At 38.1% G+C, this 12,228-nt stretch overlaps 1 protein-coding gene across 1 annotated transcript in view; it reads right to left on the bottom strand.

Moving 5' to 3' along the window:
- Positions 1–12,228, bottom strand: part of Itprid2 (ITPR interacting domain containing 2) — an 84,104-nt gene that overhangs the window by 43,256 nt on the left and 28,620 nt on the right. The window contains exon 2 of the transcript XR_001783177.2: positions 7,484–7,592. The gene's annotated coding sequence lies outside the window, so the exon portion shown is untranslated. The remainder of the gene's footprint in view (positions 1–7,483; positions 7,593–12,228) is intronic.

Here is a 12,228-nt window from a genome sequence, read left to right as displayed (position 1 = left end):
GCATGTCAATACGTGGGTATATGCATGTGTCCCGAAAAGCTACAAGCTTTGTGACCCTCCTGAGGCAGATGGTGGGAACAGAACCCTCACACCCTTTACAAGCACAGCAAGGTCCCTTAGCCACTGAACCATCATATTTAAAAAATTATGATAACTAAAAACTCTTGCTAAAAAATTTCATGTCTAAATCATCAACAGGTTGACCCAAATATTATTGTGAGCTTATTAAGTTATATTGTAGAGGATCCTACAGTACGAAGTATCCTGTTCACTCTTTGGTTGTTGGTTTAGTCCCTGGGAGCCTTGGAGGGTCTGGTTAGTTGATATTGTTGTTCCTCCTATGGGGTTGCAAACCAAAGAGCACACATGGGGGGATCCATGCATGGCTCCAGCTGCATATGTAGCTGAGGATTGCCATATCTGGCAACAATGGGAAGGGAGCCCTTTGGTCCTGTGGAGGCTGGATGATCCAGGGTAGGGGAATGCTAGGGCGCTGAGGCAGGAGAAGGTGGGCAGGTGGGGAGCACCCTCATAGAGGCAGGGGAGGACTAGGGGGTTTGTGGAGGGGAAACTAGGGAGAGGGATAGCATTCGTAATATAAATAAATAAAATAAACAATAGAAAAAGAAAAAAAGATATCCTAGTCACAAAAGTCCCATCTCCAAGTTATAGGGAAAGGCAAGAAACACTGATATACACATATTACCCTTGGGTCCTGAAAATCACCAGTTTTCACATGTCAGGGTAACAACTGTTAGTGAGGAAATAAAATTTCTATATTTGAAATTTTAATCTGCCCATAGAAATACAAGGGCCAAAATAAATAGATACCATGTTCTAATTAAAAACATCATAGTATTCCATTTCCTATATTTGGAGAATTTCTTTTCTTTCACTTCTCTTCTGGGGTAAAGTGGTGGTTTTTAAATAGTAAAATAAGAACTTGCATTTCCCTTTAAAATGTATCTCTTCTATCAAGATGTGATTTTATGTTGTTTATTTTTATTTAAATGTAATCTTCATATAATAAAGTTTCAGACAATAAGGGGACTTAATATATATTACCATTAAGAACTAAGAACACCAACAAAAACTACGCCTCCATAGTCTGCATCAAAGGAGTAAAAGTATAAAGGAAAAACCCACTGAAATCGAATCTCCTCAGGGCATGAAAATTTCCTAAAGCTATGACGTAGCAATGTGTGGCCCAAATTACATTAGTACAGATCAAACAGCTTGATGGCCTGTTTATTAGGAGATTGTTATTAAGTAAAGGAATCACAGAGAAACAGGTTGTTTTGGTTGATTTTAAATATCTCTCTGAGTCTGTGAATTTCCTATCATTTTTTTTATCAAATCATCTTAAGAGTGGTACTTTAAACCCTTCAAACACACTGTATTACTGATATGTTTGATTATGCTTGTAGAAGTTCTAATAAAGCAATTATTTCAATTGATTCATGGCAATATTAAAATGAATAGCTTTAACTGGGTATTTGCTTTGTGACCAGTCATTATATTTAGAGCTATACTAACAGTGTCTCATTTAATTAAACAATGTTTTTTAACTGTCTTGCCCTAGTTTTTGGAGTTTTAGAGATTTTCTGAGATATTAGTGTTCCAGACCACACACTAAGACATTGCTTGAGTGTCAGAGTACAACCAAGGCTTCTGCCAGCAAAGCTCACACTCTAACCCACCCTGCACAGACCCCTTCATGGACCTTCAGGCTAGCTATTAAAGCTCAGCAGCTGCTTAGGGCACAGAGGGGCCTCTTCACTTCAGCTCCTGGGCAGAGGAGCAGGAGAGCTCAAAGCCCATGGACTCCTGGGAACAGGTTTTTTTTTTTTTTTTTCAGGGCAACCAGACTGAGTCAGAAAGATTGCCTAAGGGCAACAGGTGGTCAGTGACAGAAGTAGGTCAAGAGTCCATACCAGCCTTCAGTGTGCTTGCTGATCTACCTCTCAGGGATCCTACCAGGAAGTTTTAGGCAACAATTGATACACATCTTAACGCTTTAAATTGAACATATTGGGAAACCATACATGAATTTGGGGGCTTTTAGTTTTTTTGTTTCTGTCTTAAATAGAAAGATTTTGCTGAAGGCACCCTGTTACAGCTGTCTCGTATGAGGCTATGCCAGTGCCTGGCAAATACAGAAGTGGATGCTCACAGTCATCTATAAGATGGAACACAGGACCCCCAGTAGAGAAGCTAGAGAAAGCACCCAAGGAGCTGAAGGGGTCTGCAACCCTATAGGTGGAATAACAATATGAACTAATCAGTACCCCAGAGCTCGTATCTCTAGCTGCATATGTAGCAGAAGATGGCCTAGTTGGCCATCAGTGGAAAGAGGCCCCTTGGTATTACAAACTTTATATGCCCCAGTACGGGGAACGCCAGGGTCAAGAAGCGGGAGTAGGTGGGTAGGGGAGCAGGGCGAGAGGAGGGTATAGGGAACTTTCGGGATAGCATTTGAAATGTATATAAAGAAAATATCTAATAAAAAAAAGAAATATTGCAAGCAAAATGAATACATTTAGGGTCTCAGCAACCTCATATACTACTCTTGCAGAGATCCCAAGTTTAATTCCCAGTACCCATATACCAAAGTCTCCAACAGCTTGTAACTTAAGCCCTAGGGGGATCCAATGCCTACAGTCTCTGTGGGTACCAGTACACTCATGCGGCTCATACCCCTAGACAAAAATACAGGCATACACATGGTGAAAAATAATGACAGTAACACATAAATACTGGCTTGAGAGCCGCACTTAAAGACCCTAACTGCTCCTTTAGCAGACCTGGATCTGTCCCCCAGCCCCCACGTGGCGCCTCACAACCGTCTGTAATTCTAGTTCCAGGTAATCTAATGCCTTGTTTGACCTCTGTTGGCTCCTTGTACCCATAGTACACATATATGAACACAGGCACACACATGTACATATTAAATAAATAAATATTTTAAAGATTAGATAAGTTGAAAAGCATTAACAAGAACATACCAAGATGACAAAACCATTCGTGCTAAGAGTGTTTGCAATCATCATTTAAGAGAGTGTTTCAGAACCCTTTGAAATATTTCTTTATCTATAGTCAGGAGAATTCTGGTTAAATGCAGGACAGTTTTCCTATCTTCCTAGGGGAAAAAAATTCTTTTTTTTTTTTATCAATGTGACGCCACTAGATATTTCATTGTTTTACACTAGACTTATTCAGATGTATTTAGTGTTTTGAAATGAAGTCTCTCTATGTAGCCTGAACCTCATGATGAATCTACGTCTGCCTATCAAACACTGAGATTATTTCTTATTGCATCATCATGTAAAAATCCTTTACCATGTGGCTCACAGAGTAGGGAAACTATGAGTATGATGTTCACTTTGGTCTTCTTTATACATAAAACTTAAAGTCTCCTCTATAAAATATTTTATAACCATCAGGAAAAAAGTCAAGGCAGTCCAGCAATAGGATACACTTTGCTAGCTTTTTGTCATCTTCCCCACCCCTGTCTGCCCAAGTTCATGCCTATGTGCTAAAAAGCTTGGAAGCAGCTGCACCCGAAGTGAACCACAGTGGGGAAGCTCTGTCTGTTAGAGCTCATGTAGTCACTTTAAGGATTAATTAGGCTAGGGCAAGGGGTAGCATGATATGCTGGTGGTTCAGAAAGAAGTATGGCAATTCTGACACAGCCTTTTCAGCTGATGTCTGGTGGAGAGGGTAAATTTACCACCATTTTGCACAGTCTTTTGAAGTACTACAAGCTTCTATTTATTAGTGGCTTCTTTGATTATATATATATATATATATATATATATATATATATCAAAATTTATAATATATCTATATATTATATATATTATATCTATAGAGATATAGTCGTTCAATAGCTATGCAACATTTCTCCCTCTCATTCTCTGGGAACAATTGTATTAGACTTGATAACATTCCTATAAGTGATTAGAACTGCCTTGAGAGCCATCCAGCATAGAAACATATTTAGATAACCTATGTGCCTATTGATTACAATACCATATATATTAAGTGTGTAAGATACTTCATGGCTAGTAAGAAAAATCTTCCTTTCATATAAGCCATCTACCTTGAAGGGGTATATTTTTTGATAAAGGTAAAGATGGAAAAGGCTTTTTATATTATCAAATCCTCAAAACGAGTCATAATATTCTAACATCTAAGTTCCTCACAAGCATGCAATATTAAAACGCCTTGGTAAAATTGATATATTTCAGATCCCAAACCTTTCATTCTATCTACACATAAGTGCCCAGGGATAGGGACAGAATCTCTGTCAATCTGAGGATATTGTTTAACTTGTGTTCCATCCTTCTAGGCAACCATAATATTCTACACTAGAATCAAAAGGCTAAGACTGTAACATATATGATCTGTCTACTTTCTTGTACTTAGAAGTATTATCTAAGAGGAATAGGTTCTTGATAAGAACATGAATGATACAGCATCTGAACCTAATATCTAGCCTTCCCAGCAAAGCTCAAATGGCAGGTATAGGACCTGACACGAAGGACTTACTGTCAGGGCTGAAGCAGTAGCTGAGAAGTTCAGAGCAATGGCTCCTGATCCAGAGGATCCAGCATCCACTTAAAGATGTACACAGGCTTAACTCCTGTTCCAGAGAATCAAATGCCCTCTTCTGATTTCCAGGGGGCATCACACACATCTTGTGGACAGACATACATTCACACACACATACACACACACAAAACCCCCTCATACATACAAACTAAGTAAATCTTTTTAAAAGTTAAATATTTAATATTCAAACATATATTGAAGGGCATGGAAATATTAACTACCCAGATTTGATCATCATATGTTGCCAACAAATACTGTTACACTGTACTCCAAAAACTTGTACAATGTAATTAAAATAAAACAGTCTAACTGGAAGAGGAACAAAATTCAAAGTTTTCTAAAGGATACAGATTTAGCTTCTATTGCAACTATTCAATAACAGTATGAAAACATGATTGTTACAATATATCAATATTTACCCAGGACTTAAGAGCAGTCTAGGAAATAGCCTGCTGCTTTGTTGCTTTGATAATAATCAGTGGTTTTCATAAAGATTTTTTTACAGGGCTTCTCTGTGGTTCACACAGTAACACCTGCCAGTATCAATTCTGCATGTGAACAGAGATATGAAAGTAGAATGCACTATCTCAGAAAGCGAATCTTTCAGAGATCATTAAGAATGTCATCCTTCATGTTTGGTAAAACTCTACATATGAGGAAACAGACATGAGAAAAAATTACATAAAATCCTGGTAGGGGTAATCAGAAAGTTTATTAGCATGAGGGGTCTACCTTTTCATAGAGCATTCAGCATTAGCAAACCCATCAGGAATAATAAAGCACTTTCGTGCATCTCAAAAACAAAACAGATTTTTTTCATCTTTGATTCCCTTTTAAGAGAATTTCCATAGAAACTTCTCCTCCTCCTCCTCTTTCTCCTCCTCCTCCTCCTGATTTTGTTGCAAGGACTGTTGAAATGACCAGGCTTTATTTTTTAACCTCACTGGTACTGGAAACCAGAGAGTTGACAGTTTGTGCTGTGTTGGCTGCTAGAGAAACGGTGCCAAGCATGTGACTTATACAAGGCAGATGAGTAGGTTGTCACGGTATGCATCTTAAACCTTGCCCTGTTTCATCCCACCCTGCTCTCTGTACTTTCATTTATTCTGCAAAGTAGCATTTTGGGTTTTAGGGGGTTTGTATTGTTTTGTTGAACATCTTTTTCTACAATATAACAAGAAACAACTAAGTCAAGTATATTTGCAAAGTATACAAAGTTATATTTCATCATGAAAATACATAGTTTATAGAGAAAACAGGCGAATGAATCAAGAGACTTTTAAGTGACAGCATATGGCTAACTCTTCCAAATTGTTTGAGACTGTATGAACAATATAGCAATAGGCAGGGAAACTACTTGAACTTTGACAGCCATAGCTATTTAAGTGGGAATATCGGGGAAGTATATACATGAACCCAAATAATATCTTTCAGTATGATTATATTAATACATGTGAAGAACTATCATAATTGAGATTGAAATAGTAGGTAAAAGCCCATTTTCAGTCATCATCTTGAATGTTTGTGTTATTTCATTTTTAAACTAAAGCACTCTATTGAAAGATAGTGACTTTAGAAAGAGTTGGGCGGGCCTCAGGCATGACAATCAGATAGGGAATATATTCATTGGTATTTGGAACAGATGATAAACACCTGGGTTGAGGCAGTAACGATAGGCTCTACACACAATGCCAGCAGCTTAGAAGAGGGAAGAAACAGAATGAATTCACAAGGCTGTTTTTCAATTTTTGTTAAAAATTTATGTATTTGTGTTGTTTGACCAAATCGGAAGTCTTCTAAGGAAAGAATATTTTATGTTAATTTGTTTTTGAGGAAGGCGAACCAGGCAGATAAAATGCAGTATGTACATTGCTGGACATACTGAATGGCAAGTGTTTGTGCAGGATTGATTGAGATGTGTCTTCAAGCACTCAAAAAGACAGTTCAGAACTACAATTGTGGATAAAATTTGGCTTAAAGAGTATGTGTGTTTTGACAGTCTCCTATCTTCACAGTTCTTGTCAGGAAGTCTTCCTCCTACTTCCTATGGAAGCTATTATATACCCAGTGAGGCTGAAATTGTAAAAGACCTATAGAATGCAAACACCAGTGGTCATGTTCAAAGCCCTCTTTATAGCTAGCCTTGTAACCTTTAGAAGGATTCACTGCCGTTTGTTCCTTTCTGTCCTGTTCTTTTGTTACTTTGTTTGTTTTGTTTTTCCTTGTATTTTTGTCCTTGTAACTAGATCAGTTCACCCCAGATATATTCCTGTGTTCTCAAAATTTTCACCATCAGGTCAACTCTCCCTGGGTGAGGAGAGAAAGAGATAACTACCACAGTAGCGCTTTAGGTGCCTGAGGAAATGTGGTTCTGATTTCAATGTAAGTAGAGGTGAAGCAGAAGGATTGCTTGGTCTGACTCATGTGTTTGAAGACTGACTCTGGCTGTTCTTTTATAAATGTGACTAATGTGGTAAAGATAGAAATTGGAGAAACAAAAATTAAAAGAATCGAGTAACAGGGTTGTATCAGAGTAAGAATTTGGACTTGGTGCATAACAAGATGACAAGTTATATCTTGAAAATAAAGCCAGCAGTGCTTGCTGTGGGTTAGAAGTGGTTTATAACAGACAGAAGGGGAGTAATAACTATTTTACTTATTGGGAAACTAGAGATTGTGCTCAGAATGAGGCAAAGACTTGTAGTGGGACAGTCTTGAAAATGAAAAGATAATTGAATGTGTTAAGTTTGAAGAGTTGTTTAGATGCTTAGCTAGACAGAAGGAGGCTGAGAAAAAAATAAACAGATGAGATAGAAAAAGAAAAAGTGGAATTCAGAGAATAGGTTTGAAAGAGGAAAAAAATCATTACCTTTGCAGTTTTCACCCCCTGAGGTGCTAATTAGCATGAAGACTGAGAACTGGCTTCTGGTTTGGCTGTGTAGAGATTATTCCTGATGTGATCATGATAAAGATTGTGGCTGGAATGGCGAAGAATGGAGAATTGATTAGAGTGAAAATCTGTGAGCTAGTTCCATTGAGAATGAAACAAGAACCAATATGGGTATTCACACTAAAACAATTCACTAACACAACAAAAATGCAGGAAAACCATCATATAAATATATAGCCATAAAAATAAAAAAAAATGAGTTTTTCTCAGCTGGCATTGAAGGAAAGAGCAAGTGCTAAAGTTTGGACTCCCTCTGGTCTTAATTTTAATATTAGCCTCACAATTATCATCAATTAGTCAGGAGGCAGGAACACATCCACACATGGAATGTTTATATATATGACAGAGAAATACATGATAAGAACAGATGTAGTGCTTTGAATGAGACTTACCCCCATAGGCACTCAGATGTTGCTCTTGGTCCCCAGTTTTGCCATTGCCTAAGGAAGTTTAGGAGGTACAGCTTCACTAGAGGAAATATATCACTGGGGACATGTTCTGAGCTGAAGAGTCTTGTGCTGCTTCCCGTTCACTTTCTCTGCTTGGTGCTTCTGTTTTAAAATGTGAGCTCTCAGCTTCCTGTTCCTGACACCATGCCTATCACTTGCTAATATGTTCCCCCATCACAACTGACTGTGGCTCCTCTGGAACCATAAGCTAACATAAGCTCTTCCATTGCTTTGGTGATGACGTTCTATCACGACAACAAGAAATTTGTACACAATAGCCAAAATAGAACACAGAGTTGGAATTACATGTATATTACTACTCTCTACTTGAGAATAAATTTTGGACTGCACATATGGTAAAATTTATATAGTATTTGTTTTTGTTCTTCACTTATTTCACTCAACATGATGTCCTCCATAGCCATCCATGTTGCTACAAATGAAAGGTTATTTTTCTTTCTATAGCATAGTAGTATCCTACCATGACTGCAAATCACATCTTATCATTTATCATATCGGCATAGGTTTATTTTGTACATTCCAATTAAAAACATCATTGCAGCAAACAAGAGCACAGATGTCTCTTCCGGGTTCTCATACTGATAATTTCCTTTGGGAATACACTCATGAGATCACTGGATCATACAGTAATTCTGTGTGATCCACTCCACAAGGGAAGAAGAAGAAGAAAAAGAAGAGGAAGTGGTAGAAGAGGAGGAGGAGAAGGAAGAAGAGGAAGAAGAAATTCAATTTTGTTCCCCATATCACTGAGACATGGTCAAACTTCCAGTGGCCAGCTCCTTAAAGAAAACTGCGTCCTTCTCCACCTGCACCCCTGCCAGAAGCCATCAATCATGAAGAACATTCTTATCACAATTTTAAAGAATTTTCTTTAATAGCTTTCTGTCTAGGTTGTTACTTTGGGAAAGGGTGGGTTGGGAGTAGGGATTGTCACAGAGCCTTCTTTTTCTCTTTCTCAACAGTGAGTCTGCAGTCACCTATTCCATTGTAAAGGTAGAAGGAGAGACCTCCATGCCAGTTTCCATAGTGACTCTACCAACTTACAGTCTCATCAGTTCAGGTCTTCCCTATACTTGCCAATACTAGTTAGTTTTATTTAGTTAAAAGTTATTGTAATAGATGTAAAATTATATCTCTTTGTTGCTTTAATTTGCATTTCCCTGATGGTTACCAGTGTTGGATAGTTTTTCAAATACCTGTTGGTCATTTCTTTAGGTAAATGTGCATTCAGGTTTTTTTTCTCATTTAAAAAACAATTTATTTTCTTGCTGTTATGTTACATTCTTTATATATTTTAAAACTTAACCCCTTATTATATATATATGTATATACACTGTACATACATACACATATACACGCACAGTTTGTGTTCTCCCTAAAGGCTTGTCTCTTCACCTGGTTGCTGTATAGAACCTTCATAGTTTAATGTAGCCATCTTTGTTTAATTTTGCTTTTGTTAGCAGTGCACTAGAAATTATGTCCAAAACAACAAAACCATTGCCTGGATGAACAACATTTCAGAGGTTTTCAGAAAGAGACCTCATTGGACCTACTAAAGTAATAGAGCATAAGACGTATGGAGATTAAAAAGAAAGATTCAGAGTTATGAATTATTCTCAAATCAGAACAGAAAACTAAAGAGAGAAATAAAAACTTGTTTATCCAAGCTAGATTACTCTCTAAGCAGCTAACACTCAATTCCTTGTGAGTTAGTACATTTATTCATTAGTTTCCTGTGAGACAAGTCCAATTATCATTTGCTTCTTGCAGCTGAAACAAAGAAAATACAGAATGGACATATTTTCTCAAGGGCTCCCAGCTACAATGGGGGCCAAAAGCAGCTAAGCTCCAAACTTGTTAACATATCTAGTGATGCTTCCACATTGCAGAGTATCTGAGAGGCCCTCTTCAGAATTATTTGGTATGTTTCAGACATACAGGTGTTGAACTTCAAGAGCAAAATTTAAGTTCATTAAGATAGGCATTTGGACATTGAGCTTGGGTGTGATGGAGACACATTGAGATTGGGTGTGATGGAGACTGTCAAAATGGGAAGAGTTCAGGATTTAAATTTTCAGATAAACTATTGAGATAGAAGAGGAAAGTCATGAAGGGAGGAAGAAGGCTAGTTGAGGGCCTCAGAGAGATGATACTATGTGATGTTTTTCTGAGGTTTTAGATTCCTGTGAAGCCAATGGACTTGTCTGATAGCAGAGGCGAAGAGTTCCAGTTGGAGGAGCAGGCACTGAGGTTCAGATGTTGACCCTGTGTCGTAGTTACAGGAGGTGAGGACTTGCTGGGGATGACTAGGTAGCAGTGGGGCATGTCACTGGTGGCTAACACTTAAGTCCAAAGGAAAAGGCTTACGCACCTCAGAAGGTCAAGCAATTGTAAGTCTAGGGTGTTGGGTGGGGCACCCTTATAAAATACTGAAGTCATGTATGAATCATGCAGGATGAGACAGGAAGCAGGGTGGAGGAAAGGCCTGCAGAGCCCAATGTACTGCAGTGTGAGGCTATGAGGAACGAAAGACAGAGGAAGTCACAAGACTAGGTTAGCAGTGAGCAAAGTCCAGTCCAGCCCTTCTTGTAGCTACCTGCCCCTGGGAATGTGGTAGGAAAGCTGAAGGTTCTATGTCATGAAGGTGCCTGCACTGGCAGCATTCCTGAAAAGCTTTTGAGAGGCTGAACTTTTGAAATGACTAAAGCATTAAATTACCTCGGAGGTCCAACACATTAGTAAAGTAAATATTAACAAGGATTAGTCTATCAAGCCCATTTAAAACTATTAGTGCTTTAAGCACAAATAAGGTTCTGAAGGTGTGGATAGCTTTTGAAAGTCTGGGAGTGGAAGGAGGAAAGAAACATAGGAAACAGCCCTAGGCAGGAGGAAACAACTACCAAGCAAGCATAAGCATGGGGAACTGACTAATGCTGTGTCCTGGCAATGCTGGGGAGAAAGGAAAGAACAAACGAGCTGGGGTCCTTAGTTCCACACACTCAACAGAAACTGTTTTAATTGTTCCAAGTACATAGGTTGGGTCTGAGGACAGTTCCCAGCTCTTACAAGATGAAGGGTCTCCAAAGGAAATATTAACATTTACAGATAACAAAAGGGCAGAGGGTTCTGCATACGTATGACAGTTGATCAATATTCTGTCCCTGAATCAGAAAACAAGGTCACTTATATCCTGTTACAGAACAAAGTCCATATTCTTGAGGAAACTGCATTAGTCAACAAATATCCAGACTTGTCTTGGTAACATCAATTGTTGGTTACCAACTAAGCCACCACTTCTCCTTCTTAGCAACTGAATCATTTTTATACCTTCTGTGCATTGGAATGAAATATGACATTAAGAGGCAAAGCAGCTATCTTGTGACCACAAGGGAAGCAAGCTCAGAAGACTATCTGCTGAGAAGTTCCTTGGGTTTGAGAAACAATGTGTAGCAGTCAGCTAAACTAGAACTTCTGACAGCAGAATTGCACGGCATATAGTCACAAATTATGCCTTCTTTAGTTGAAATTCAAATCCCGCCAGATGTTGTATATTTAATTCTGTAAGCCTGGGTGTTAAGATTGACAAAATGGGCATTTTCAAAGACCCCCACCTTCATGAAGAACTGCCTAAGCTGCTGACCCAGTCAACTCTGCAGAATACCTCAATTCAAAATATTTTGATATTGGTAGTAAGTCAGATCTATTTCTATATTTTCTGCCACTACCGGTCAAATGCATCCTAACTAATAGTATCTCTCACTCCCAGCATGTGGATAATATGTATTGTTCAGACCAAGCAACAACTTAGACATTTTAATTAACATGTTCAAAACTTCTTAAACATGAAATACATGTGTTCCAGGACAGCCAGGACTGACAGAGAAACCCTGTCTTGAAAAACCAAAAACCAAAAAAAAAAAAAAAAAAAATCACAACTTTATACCTTTGTGTAGCATATCACAAGGATCATTGTGTACAGTTTGTTATACATTAATGTCTTCATTGGCACAGTTTAACTGGTTTGGATTTTCTCTGGGTTCCTAGTTTAAAAAGATTATTCTTCGGAAACAAATGAATACATAGTATAATATATGCTAAGGTGAAGTGGATATTTTATTTGCTAGAACACCTAAAATTCTGGTATACAGCAGGTTTTATCTGGCATGAAGATTATTTATGTAAAGGGCCCATTTT

This window comes from Mus musculus, chromosome 2, assembly GCF_000001635.26.
Source record: "Mus musculus strain C57BL/6J chromosome 2, GRCm38.p6 C57BL/6J".
NCBI classification, from domain to species: Eukaryota; Metazoa; Chordata; class Mammalia; order Rodentia; family Muridae; genus Mus; species Mus musculus.
This window is presented reverse-complemented; position numbering and strand designations above follow the sequence as displayed.